At 36.2% G+C, this 13,976-nt stretch overlaps 1 long non-coding RNA gene across 1 annotated transcript; it reads right to left on the reverse strand.

The window, feature by feature from the left end:
* Positions 1-12,339: 12,339 nt before the first annotated feature.
* LOC135118816 (uncharacterized) lies at positions 12,340-12,994 on the reverse strand. The gene is made up of 2 exons (XR_010277801.1): positions 12,803-12,994; positions 12,340-12,567 (listed from the first exon to the last, which is right to left on the reverse strand). It is a non-coding gene; the product is annotated as an uncharacterized LOC135118816 (long non-coding RNA).
* Positions 12,995-13,976: the final 982 nt, after the last annotated feature.

Consider the following 13,976-nt stretch of genomic DNA (forward strand, 5'->3'; position numbering starts at 1 on the left):
AAGGAGGCACCAAATAGCTTTTTAGGGTTCCTGAAATAATTTGTAGGCGCACGAGTTTCTCCGTGTATTCGGGGAGGAAGTATAAAACATTTCGCACCTTACAATCCGTCTATAAACGTAAATTTAACTTTAATCTTTACTCAAATGGCGTTCACGACGCATTTTAATTAGTCCACCCGTTCTGCCTACCTCGTAAAAGAGAATGAGCGTGATCATAGATAAAAGGTCGCATTAAAAAAACTTATTTAGCCTTAAAAAGCATGTTACGGATTTAAATGCCTTTGCTTGTTTGTTACAGAATAATTAATTGGTAGATTCTGAAACGGAACGGCGGAACACTGAAATTTAATCCCCATGTAATGAAGGTGCCTTTTAAATATCTTTTGTATTTTCTGTTGCGATTTTATAGTAATAAAAATATATATAGTTTTATAAGCAGAAAATACAATTTTAAAATGAGGAGGGAGGTATATTATTATTATAGTGTATATTATTAGTATTCAGTATAGTGTAGTGAGTATGGCTAGGTTACTAACCATACTCACTACACTATACTGAATATACTGAAGAAATTGTCTGTTTCCTCACTTGAACACACTAATATCAGGTACTACTGGTGCGATTTAAAAAGCCAGTCATTCGATCGGAAAAGCCGGCTAACACTAACCATAAAGGTAGTCACTGAAGTAATTTCAGCAATAACTCCTGTAAAATATCTTAAAAACCAATAAAAAAATGAATAAATACTTGTTTACCTCACCTGCACAAATTCAAACAACACAAATCAACCAAAACTATTACAAGTGTTGACATTGACAAAAATATGTAAGAGTGAGCCCAGACGATTACCAATGGTTCACGGTTGTCGCGCGGTTCCGCGGTCACGGCTGCACTCGTTAGCCCAGCGCGATTTATTCGCGTTACTGTCGACTCACGTTATGTTATTTATTATTTTATACAAACCACTTGATTTATTTCGTGTCACTTCAATGGCGAATTTGTTAGAATTAGAATTGCACCCACGGGTGTATGTCGGACGTGGGTTGGGAGAATTAAGAATGTGTTGTTAGCTCCCGTTGTGTTAAGGAGAAAGCAGCGGGTGGTTTGTATCCATAAAAAAAGCATTTATTAAAATTAAAATAATTCAATTAATTAAGTAGTATTCAAGAAGATTAGAAAGCAATTGACATTTATCAATATGGCTCTCGATAAAATTCAGGTATTTTTATCTACAACACCTTTCATTCTGGAAAAGTACTTTTCGCGTTATTTATTTCCCATACAATGTTGCGTCGGCAAATACCTGAAACATTTGATACTATGTATTCCCCACTTGCGTCGTTTGAAGACCGTTAATGATAAATGAATACACGAAGAGGCTACTTATCAGCTCTCATTATACCCATAACTCGATATAAGAGCATGCGGAGGCTACTTATAGGCGGGATCCCAATTACATCGCAGTATTCCTGTACAAATGTTGCTTATTCCCTTATCGGGTGCGCGTTACCCACAGACATGACTTATAATTATCCCGAGCTATATATCACTTTTTTTACAGTGGCGTGCGTACGCGTTTGCAATTGATTCCGCGCGTTCACGCGATCCGGCAAGATTTCTACTCGCCAATTGCACCGCAAAAACGCACCTCACCATTTACGCGGCTCGGCACGTCTGGCGCCTTTACGCACCCCCCGCCCCTCCCACGCCGCGCCGACCAATCACAGTAATCTATTCGAAATTAGAACTTCACGCGCGCGATTACAATCAAAGAGTGCGGTTTGCGCGGGAAACGCTGCAGCGCCATGTTTGTTTTTTTACTGTAACGTTCCGTTTCACGCGACATCGTTAGCGGTAGATCGCGAAATAATATTTCAAACCTCAATTACACCATCCGTCAAGTTGATTCTCTAGGGGCAGCAATTTTGTCATTCAAAATCGTTGAAACCAGTCGGTGGCCCGTTATGGGATTAATTAATGGTCCGCTGGTTGCGGGGCGGCCATAAGCCGATGTAAACGACGAGGTTGCTTGTCACACATGTACAAGAAAAACGTTGGAAGCGCGTGTTCCGATCGTGACTACATCAGTCAAATCTTCGCTTGATATGCAGGGGATAGCATTCGTTACGACAGCGCGTGCGACTCTCATACGTATTATGGATTATTTGCTGAATATATTATTGTAATGTGTGCATGTAACAACCCAAAGTTGGCTTAGATTATATCACTAGTATGATTAATCGTCTTTTTATTAGAGGTAACCGTTGCTTATGACAAATTTATACATTGCTACTAGTTAAATGCATATCAAGTAAGCCAGAAAAGGCAGTTAGTTCTGTACCCGCTCGTAATCCATTCATTATTACAATACCTGTCTTATTTTAACCAGTAATGAACGGTACTGAAAACTATAATAGTGGCTTCAGACGTAATCCTCTTGCCATCGTAAACAAAACGAGAATAAAGCTACGTAATTTTGTTGGCACAATATTTATTACATAACACAATATATGACAGGACAATGAGACCAATACGGTAAACATTTGTAATTAAGCCAACAGAGAAGCTACACAATCATACCCTTTGTCCAGCAATACATTACATGACAGCCTACTATAGCACCACCAACTTTTCTTTACCATCGAACCACTCAAAAAACACCTCTAAGCTCCTCAAAATTAGACCGTCCCTAACTTTTTTGATAGCACAAATAATTTTGTCTTATTCGTACGTAAAAGGCGTTCCAAATCACGCAGCGAACGTTGCGTTTAGTCCGCACAGACAATGCTAATAAGACAAGTGCTTCGTACAACGGAACGTATAGATGACAGGTTACAATGCTAACACAGGAAACCATTGTAGGCTCTGTTAAAATTATCGTCGAAGCTCCTTCGGCGGTAATAAAAGATGTGTTTGTATCGTAGACTCGTTTTAAAGAGTAGTTATGTGGAAAAGTTGAAATAAACTACCTCTTAAGTGTTGCCTGCAGTTTCTGTTGGTGGTTGAAGGCCGTATGTCAGGCTGTAAAGCTGTTTCCCGATTTCATCCTTCTTTTCAGAGAAGTTATAGGTACGATAGCTTGGATAAAAGCTGACATAATGATAAGTTCTGCTATAAACAGTATGGTATGGATAAGGCCGTTTTATATTCACAAAAACTTTTACCGAAAACCACGGTGTATTGATAATTTTATTCAGACTCAAAGTCCAATGGTTCAATATATACCTACGGCTGAATCAGGGGCGGGTTTGTTACCACCTGCTTAAATGCTCTAGGCTTCTTTGCGGAAGTTTCTGAAATAAAACCTTCAAGCAGATCGATACGAAGACCCCGTGGTCAACAGTCACACTACCATTGGAAGAGTGGGGCAGTCATTTATTATTGGATTTAAACTGACGTCTATCCTGACAACATCGTGGTCCCTTTCGACTAACCCAATTTCGACTAACACGACTTCCTAAAGAATCTGAATTTATTTGATTTATTCAGAAACTATTTCGTAATTCAGACACACACGATTTGAACTATTCGTTATGGTAATCAAACTATTGGTAGGTAATTGCCCATAGATCGCTATCTTTTCTTGACGTACTAAATTTCAAACCTAGATATGTGACCTTTTGAAAAAACAATGGGAAAATTATACATCATTTAATTAATTAAAACTTCATGTAGTTATTATTTAGACGTTCCAACATTTAATAGCTTGTACCAGATCATATAATTATGTTTTCTTTGGTCGGCAAACGGCGACATCTTTTTTTAAATTTTCTGGCGTGCCAGCATTATCTTGTATTCTGCCTGTCAAACGAATCCTAAGTAAGATAGGTGGCAAAACTTTTTGGCACAACCTACAATATTTAATTAAGTTTCGAAACAAAATTGATTAATTCTCTTTTTAAAAACAGCTTGCAACTTTGTCATCTGTCATTAGCGTTCATATGGCTTCAATATAAATTACTATGTTCGTGGTTATAATTTCTTGAGGTATCGTTAAAGCAATCATCACGTAGACTTAATTTACATGGATTAACGGTTTACAGGTCATTAATTAAATTCAGAATGACAAAGCGTGTGGCGCTGACGACTGTTTGATGGTAATAAAACAATGGGTGTTTTACTTAACATTTCCAACTTAATGAAAACTGTAATAAACCTATCTTACACATCTATTAAGTCCAATTACTGTCTTCCGACTAAGTGAATGCTTATTTATTTTATTGACGTTACTTTGTAAGAAAACTATGGTTAAACCACCCTTTTTTGACAAATCAACTAATGATTAGGTACTTTGGTCAATACGTGTAAAGGAAAACTAATAGCTGTTACCCTTGAACACCTTTGAGGCTTTTAATATTCCTTACCTCCTTTTCAGTTTGAACCTTTGTTTTTTTTTCATGATGACAGATGATTGCGTGACGGTCATATGGGCCACAAAACCAATATGGCTGACAGTCCTGCGACGAGAGATTAATGTACCACATTTAACTTAATGGCTCAAACTTTACATTAAGTAATCCATATCAATTGCGATTTCAGGGCTTTCCGCATAATTTTGTTATTACCCATATTAAGCTGCACCACCCAGCCAGCGATTCCGATTGCCAAAATATTTGCACTTCACGTAGCTCTTATGTCAAAGGCTATAAGGTTTAAAATGCTATGTTTTGGTGGTATAAGAAGTGGTAATATGTAACAACAATGATGGAGGAGTGTGTCCAAAGGCGGGAACAAACACGCACCATTCGCGATACTATAAACAATTGAGCGACACATTGACTATTGTATGATTGTTCATTTGATTTGTGATCGGAAGATTATATTGTTCAAACATGCCAGCGAACATTCAACCTTATTTTTTCTAGCTAGAGTTTTCTTTTGCATGTGTGTAGGTTGGTACTTAAGTGATATAAAATGATGTAGTATGGTATCATTAGTTTTGGTTTGGATAGTGAAGTTTAGATCTAAAATTCAACCATACTCCTTGCTACTAAAGTTTACTTTTGCATGTGTGTAGGTTGGTACTTAAGTGATTTAAAATAATAGAGTATGGTATCATTAGTTTTGGTTTGGATAGTGAAGTTTAACACTAAACATACTTCATAGGTCTTCCCTAGGGGCTGGCATTGTGTGCGGTGAATACAGGCGCCAGGGTTCATAATAACCACCTCTGAAGACTACTGTTATTGCTATTCAATTGCAATCTACCGTTACTTTAATGGGTGCCTAGTTCAAAATTGCATGTACAAAATTAAATAGTTAATTTTCGAGGGTCGAGGGTTTTTCAATTTTCGTCAGTTAGGCCCAGTTTATTACACCTTAGTGGCGTACAGTGGAGTTTTTAAAAAATCAATAGAAATTCGTTATCCAAACATCTTGTGTTCGCCACTCAATAGTAGGAATCACTAGATGCTAATCGCTGAAAACCACAAAGCACCCAAACCTCTGTCCAGCAGTGGAAAGTCAGAAAGTCAGAGCAAATTAGGCAGCACCTGGCAAAAGTAAATGTTGCCTTTTCTGTATGTCACAATGAACGTCTTAGGTACCAATATATCATAAACGATTATATTGTGTACCTAAATATTGCTCTCATGACTGCATTAATTTACTGCCAGAAATTACATTGACAAGAGATATTTTACATAGTGGGCATAGTGGGTCAGCGTTCCCAATCTTTCCACTAAATAATAACTGCACAGTATTTACACAAAATACAGAAGCCACCCTCTACAGCAACTAGCGTAAATACTATAACCTCGCAATGTTCTTTACCACGCATAAATCGCGCGTTCCAAGCGAAGCGAGCGCATTGCCGCACCGCGCGACGCCGCGCCGCGAGTGCACGCACAATGCGACGCATCATCGCTTTAAATGGTCAACTGTAATAGAAGTTATGTGGTACAAGTCATAAACTTATGTAGCAAGTATAAAAGATTTGAGGAAGAAAAGTCACAGCTAAGTTAAAACCGCGCGGTTCGATCGATCATATAGTTAAGTAACGCTTGGCTCGATCGATCCGTAGGGTGACCATCTTGTTACAACGAGTTCTTCCGTGTTTCGGAAAGCACCATAAGCAAGCAACGTAAAACACTGCAGGTTCCGGCTGCCACTTGAACATCTATAGCAGTCGTAACGGGTAACCGCGAGAACTTCTGACAACCGGTCTTACCAAGGTGTAAATTTTTGCACGGGTAACTGGGTTGAGGAAGTCAGACAGGAAGTTTTTTTATAGGCAATTCTTTACATCTGAAAATGCAAGCATGTTTCTTAGGCATATGCTTATCAATAAGCAGAAAAGTAGTAGTTGGACGGATGATCTGGCCAAGGTTCCAAGATGGATATGGGAGCAATGGATGTGGGATGGATGGGTCTAAAATAACTCAAAGGACACAATACATATAAATCAATAAATATTTTTTGTGTTACAAACTATATGTATGACATAGTAGCAAGACGCGTTCTCTGCTCACTTGGACCACGCGCTATTAGTATGGTACAGGATCACGGGTCGCGCCAAATTGTCCCATTGGCGGCTCATTGTTGGGACACTCTGCCGCGGAAATATCCCACATTGTTATACTATAAATGGTCACCCTTTATTTCGTATGCCAACTACTGTCTGCTTTCAAATTGACTGTAATTTAGGATTCTTGATTTTATTATGCAGAGGAGCTTTCTAAGAGAACGTCTTTTGTTTTCATCTATTTTTTTCTTTGTTTTTTTGTATGCATCTTAAAATTTTCGTTTATTTATGTATAGTTATTTGTTTTGTGGTCTACGTTGAGATTTTATTAATAATTAGTTTACTACAGATGGAACTTATGTTTGAAACAATAATAAATAAGATCGAGACAACCAGGAAAATTATTTTCCATAACTAGAAATTATTGGCTGGTTTACACATCATACCATTTCTATAACATAAAACCAACATCATACAAATTATTGAAAATTACACGTATTTATTGCAGTACAAATAAATATAAGGCCGGCTACAAACTATTTTCTTAGCGTGAAAACGCGCAAATGATAGCAGAGAACGTTCGAATACGGAACGCGCGTAGATTGAATAAGTACACCAATTATGTGGGAGGCGTTTGACGCACAAACGCATGTGTGTAACTAGCCGATTTGTATTGAGTATCGATACTCAGTTGATGGATCGGAGCTTCTCGAATTTTGACGAGGAAAGTTGTTTATTTTGAAGAAATTGCTTTGTTTTGCTCACCATTTAAATGTCAAAAAAATATGTTAAGTATTTCTTACAGAGCTTTGCCTTTAAAATTACTAACAAAATTGACATTACCAAAGATTCAATTTCTAATTAAAACAAAATATGTTCCTACAAAAGTGCTACCGATTAATCGCTGAGCTACCGATATTCAAACTTTTCAGCAGCAAATACAGAAATAGTCATCCATATTGGGAATATCAGCCGACACAGGATTTTCCAATGAATAAATTACGGTGTCAAGCCGCAGGACTGGACATTTGCATCACAGCAGTAAATTGAACAAATTTGAAATTCATCGATCCGACATAGTTTCAACACTTGCTGAATTAAACTCCCATAACATGGATTTATACGTTGCCTTATTACCATTGCGATCGGGATATCAAAAATACAATACGTCGATTCTCTGGACAGCCATAAAGTGGACACAACAAAACAATACCATTCTCATTTCAAATGTTTCTCCAATAAGATTTACTGTTCCAACTTTGAATTCAGAATCCAATTAAAAAAATAATTACAAGCTCCTCCGAGAAGCAACACTAGAAACGCGCGTCTTACAAATCGATAAATAAATCGGTGGAATAATCGATCGATAATAATATCAATTACTCGGTAATTGATTAGCTAGAGAGTTTAACATTCTCAGAATCTCTACAATGTCTATGAACCACTTAACTTTTTTTAAAGGTACGGGCACTACAACTTTAGAGCATTATTTACAGGTTTTTTCATTGCAGAAACAGCTTCATCCAGCTTCTACCAGATAGTAATTGCCATATAAGCCAGTTTACTCGATCCTAGAAAAAACTTAACATGACTCCTGCATTACTGCTGAATACGGAAAACTGTTGTTATCTAGCACACTATTTTGAACTTTAAAATATTTAAAACAAGGCTCAGTTTAGATTGCTGAAAAAGTAAATAATAGTATTCAAAGCAGTATTTAAATTCGCCCGTTTTAGAAGTCAAATCAAGATTTTCAATTACTTTTTACTTTCTTTGCCTTTATTCTGCTGAGATGAAAGGCAAGATAAGTATAAAAACTCGCTGGTTATTTCATAGCCATTCCTGAATGTTTAAAAATATCGATATGAATAAAATCGACTAAAACTGTGACGCCGATTTAGTAACCACAGTGTTGCAACTCTATAATCACCGACGACGACGCCATCTTTATAAAAATCACAATACCGCGAAAACGAAAAGTCCAAACAAACATTCTTTCTAAAATTGAATACATACACGTAAAGTTTATAATAAGAAAATAGAAGCTAGGAAATGAAATATTCTAACAAGGTGTACTGACATAACAAAGAGTTGCCCCGAGCAGTTTTCATTACGCTAGCAATATAATGACACGGGTAAGCCGACCTTTGGGCTCTGAGGAAATCCCTGGCTTGCACATAATCGTTTTGTTATTAATAGTTAGCGGTAAAGATTGCATTATTACCATGGTTAGTGACCTGGTTAGTGCAGGAGCCCTGTAGGAAAAGCTTTTGAAATTAGCATTAGAATTGTTAATGTCATAATGCTATGATTAATTTTGAACATCGCAAAAAGGTCGTAAAAGGAGGCTTCATTTCAAAGGCAAACTGTGACGGAAACCTTAAAGAACACTTTTTTTAAAATGACTAAGAATTCCCGATTTCTGTAAATATTTTCTTTAAAAGATTAGGTGAGTTTCATAAAAGATATGTGCTTTTCAGTCAACACTATCTTTTAGGTGTCCGTAAGCGAATTCGCGCACCCATCACTGACGAATCGAGATTCTCTAGCGGACTCTACCTAGAATGCGGCGCTTACAGACTACTCTTATTCAAAGAACTTTATACATTATACAGGACTCAGATATGTGCCTTAAATACTGTATTAAGCAAAGCATCTCCATCATCCAGGCACTTAAGATACACGCATACGTTACTGTTACCGGTGCTTGAGCGACCGATGACCGTTAGTAAGTCGGTAATTCTAGAAGTATTTGCATAATGTTGCGCCTAGGCCCTTATTACTTGTTCCCGGTAAACGCTGGGTGTAGTTATTTAACGTTATCAGCTATAAGAACGATTAATTCGATTTAATTTTGTTTAGGGTTGACGGTGGCCCGATCCATATTTAAAACTTCAATTTTGTCGATGGTAAATTCGATAAAAATTCACACATCAAGAATGCGATCAGTTAAAAAGTAACATCTCTATGTGTCATAGTTATTTAATTACATAACAAAAATGCTACATATTTTACTATAGCTATATGAAGGAACAAAAGCACCATTTTTCGCAAAACATTTTTAACCTGTCTTAGTAGTTACGATGACATTTTTATAGTCTGTTAACCGCTTGAATGAAATATAATGTAACATCTAAACTACGATGCTAAGCATAAGCATCTTGATGCTCAATAGACTGTATTTAATAGCTGCAGTATCTAATTACGTTAATTAAATGAAGTATGTGGTTTCAGGTTTATGAAGCCCTCACTAGTAGCGATACTTACTTAGTAAATGTACGCACCTTGTTAAACTCTTTGGTGTTCACGCACTCTATAACTCTATTGGCGGGATTCAAAATTATGTTCTTGATTCAAACTTATGGGTTTGCTTTCTGTTAAAAAGACAAACCACTTTTGGTGCTTTGATTATATAAATGTCAAAGTATTGGTGATTGAATTTTGGGTTGTAGAGTGTGACAGTTCATTGGTACCAGTTCAGTTTTGTCAGCCAGTACAAAAATAAAAAAAATTATTGACATGTCACAATGAGGGTCTTCTCAATTTTTTCTGCCACAGGGTGGCGCCACGTATGCGTCTGGTCCAAACAGCTGTCAAATAGTATGGAATTGTAGGGTCCGAACTTATTGTTTATTGAAATTCTGTTATATTGGAAGTGTTATTGATTTTATTATGGACTACGGTCAGAATAAGGTTTCCGAACTAAAAATTGAGCTAAGAGAGAGGGTGCAAAAGTCACTGGTACTAAGGAAAAGCTTGTTGAAAAATTTGTTAACACAATATGATTTAGTTTTTTTTATTTACTCAACCGCAATAGTAAAACAATAATGCAGTGCTTTAATTATAAAATAAAAAAACACTAAAATCGTTCACTATTCATAGTAAAGATAAGCACTTTGACAGTTACCTGGACCTGACGACTCGGTGCTGCCACCTCGTGGACGCCATTTTAGGAAACCCTCATTGAAAACTGACAGCTGTCATCTGCACAAAACTTTCGGTGCCCTTTTAGACATTTGTATAGTATTAAAAAGTAGCGCTGTACAAAACTATTATTTTATTGAAATAAATTATTTATTTCATATTATCGAAAATTTCTAAAATATCTTACTGTCTCCTTGTTTCACGATATGTACTTATACCTACATATTAGTCCCTCACAGAAAAAATATGCAACTAGGTATTAGTAAATCAGCCCTAAGAGAGAACTGTTACGCAAAAACTCGTGCTAGACCGTCTGACGTCTTCGATCACGTCCGGTACACGCTCCTATCCACGACACGGTACACGACATTATGTCGGCTGAAACAACACCGCATTGGAACTTTATGTAGCATCTCTTTTTTGTAATGGCCAGTTCTTTTGTTCATAGATACTATTTTTTTTTATTTAAATTTAGATTTTTTGTATACCTATGACAGATAGACATATGTATGTGTTGCTGGGGAGTTTGTTGCGCCATTTCATATTCCTAGTAATAGCCCATAGGAATAAAAATGACGTTCAAAAAGTGCTCATTTTCAGCTTACTTTGAATAAACCCTTTTTGATTTATATTTATTAATGTATTTTTCTTTTGTTACAGATATTCGAATTGCGATCAAAAGCCTTTTTTATCCAAACTTTGGTAAGCAATTAATTACTGCATAGAAAATTACAACTTTTAAAAACAATACCCAAGATTTGCATGTCAAACGGCAGTTGGCTACTATTTGTTTATGGCGCGAAACGCTACAGATAAAATATTAAAATTAGAACGAGCCCATTACATGATACACACGTACGATACAAATGGACGGCAAATTGAATGTTGCTAAAAATGGAGGCGTTTTGATTGCATTGTTTAAATGGCTATCTTGATTGTATATTAATTTCTTTGAATGGTATTATTGTTCATTTTATTGCGCCTATTTTTATGCTGTCCACAATTTGCCGCTAGAGGAGTATGCATAACAATAATTATTGTAAATTGTAATTATAATTTAGGTATATGCTTTTAACAATGGCGGATTTTCGCAAGATACTGCTCAGCTCGGAAAATCTACCAATGTGAAAATGTTTGTTATACTGATATATGTAAATGCGGTCAGCAAAATCAATTCCCAGCGTTGAAGAGTATGAGCAAATCCCTCGGGCTAAGCGAGGCGTTTTTGGACTGTGACAATGACGATAAACACTAACATCGATTCGCTTAAGAAAACACTTTTCTAGACATCTTAAGGGCATTTGGTTCCCCTAACTTTCCAACCGTATGTCCCATTCAGTAGCAAAAATAATCGCACCACATACAGCTACCATCTTGACGTATTATTTATCGATATTAGAATATCTCGATATTAGAGAATCGCGTGTGCTAAGCGCTTCCATCGCTTTACAGTTTATATTTAAGCGCTACATCCGCTGGTTGCTCAAACTAGTAAACGGTAGAATGTAATAGTTTCTACCATATTTGGTTATACCTCTAGTATTTGGTAGAAAAGTGATTAGGCAGGGGTGTTAAATCTGTTACCTATGAATTGTTGCGGAAATGGTTGGAAAATATTGAATATTGAAACTTCGTAGGGTAAAACAAACGTGGTTGTTTTAACGAGCATAGTTTTCTGATTGATTTGTAGATATATGGTTTTGTTGTCTAGGGTAGACTGGGTACAGTTGTGCCAATTTTCGTTTGATCACCAATAATTTTGATATTTGACTAATTAGCTCGCAGAAAAGGAACTTGTATCGCAATTTGTACATTTGTGTACGTAAAAACACTCATATATTGTTCCTTAATACAATGTATTACTCATAAGATCAATTTAAAAAAAAATGGGAAAGTGTCACAACCGGCCACATACCAAGGGCGGTTGTGACATGCATAAACATATATCAAAATGGTCTATAATATCTTTTATTGTAGAAATGTTTAACATAATAAGCTTACAAACATAGTTTTAACAATCAACAAAACAACATTTGCTCTGTTCAAACTTGTAGCTGTAGAAAGGCTTGTAGCTTGAGCTACACGTACGAAATCCCTTGTTTCACTTCTTCATCGGCATCTTTTTATTTTTTGATATCACACTGCGCTCTTTCGGTCTTCCGCAAACGTATCCTGGACATCTAAAAGCAAAAAACAATAATATGAGATTTATTATATAATAAAATTGACACAACCGTACCCAACGCATCATTTTGAAAACAAAAAATCGCCATGATTTTGCCAAATACTTTACGTAAAAAGAAATCACTTGTAATTAAATATTAATATTCAACTTTTAAAGAAAAAAATAACAAGATAATCTATCTGTATAAAAATAACAGTAATTAGGAAACGAAATCGAACAAAAATACTTACTTTTGATTGTTGAAAAGCAATGTGGGCTCCTGCTTACGTCAACGTCGTGCGCCGGCTAACGCAATACTGGGGAACGTGTTTAGGCTTGTGAGCCACGTCTTTCTCCCTCACAACCTCCCCCGTTTTACGTATAGTTTCGTTACAACTGCGACTGTCACTACCGTACCCTGGCACAACCGTACCCAGTTTACCCTACTCTTGTACAGTGTTGAATTAAAAGAATCTTCAGTCATTGTCTTTATAGTTGTCTTACTGCAGATTGCAATAAGGACATAATTTATATTATGAAGCTTATCTAATAATCCGCAGTTCTTTAGCAGGCATACTTTATAATTCCAGCTTTTACTCCGTTCTTTTATTAGCTGCCAGTGTCATAAGCGAGTAACAACGGTAGAGGTTGAATATATACTTTCCGCTGAATACTACAGCAACCTAACCTTCATAGTTAAGTTTCATAAATATTACTTACCTCTCATTAAGTACTAACAATCTGTTATAATCAGGTTAATACTATAAAACCCATAATTCCTCATCCATTTAGTAACGGTATAAACCATTTTATTAAGTAACCAGCAATAAACGACGAATACCTGTTCCATTTTTCCCTCTGGCAACACCGTCATAGCAATGTTAGATTATAATTTACTGGGATGAAAATTCTAATTGAATTTGTGTTTTTGCATGAAGTTTAATTTAAATATGTAATGCCTTTTTACATAATGAGGTAATCAATGGCGGTGTTTCGCTTACACATCTTACATCGGAGATAGAGTTTGTTTAATCTATGGTTTTAATTTAGATAACCATCTCCGACATCTATGGTTAGCAGAAAATGTGCTATTAGAATTCCTTAGATGCCCTTCATAACGTGTTAAGAGCTTCAAAGTTTTAAATAATGTTTATCGATATTTTCTTATCCCGGTTATCATCAGATTATACCCGAGTACCTACTATTTATAGTAGAAGTACCTACATATATGGCAAACCTCAGGTTTTTAACTCAAGGGTTGTGGTTTTAATTTACATAACATCTTTTAAGTCAAATATACGTACCCTAAAATAAGACATTACAATACCAAAAGGAGTATTTCACGTTTTCACAAACCTTCATGTAAGCTCACGTACAGCGATACTAAGCGATAAGACGCGATGTAGATGCGATGCGATAACAGAA

Source organism: Helicoverpa armigera, chromosome 2 (assembly GCF_030705265.1).
Source record: "Helicoverpa armigera isolate CAAS_96S chromosome 2, ASM3070526v1, whole genome shotgun sequence".
Lineage (NCBI taxonomy): Eukaryota > Metazoa > Arthropoda > Insecta > Lepidoptera > Noctuidae > Helicoverpa > Helicoverpa armigera.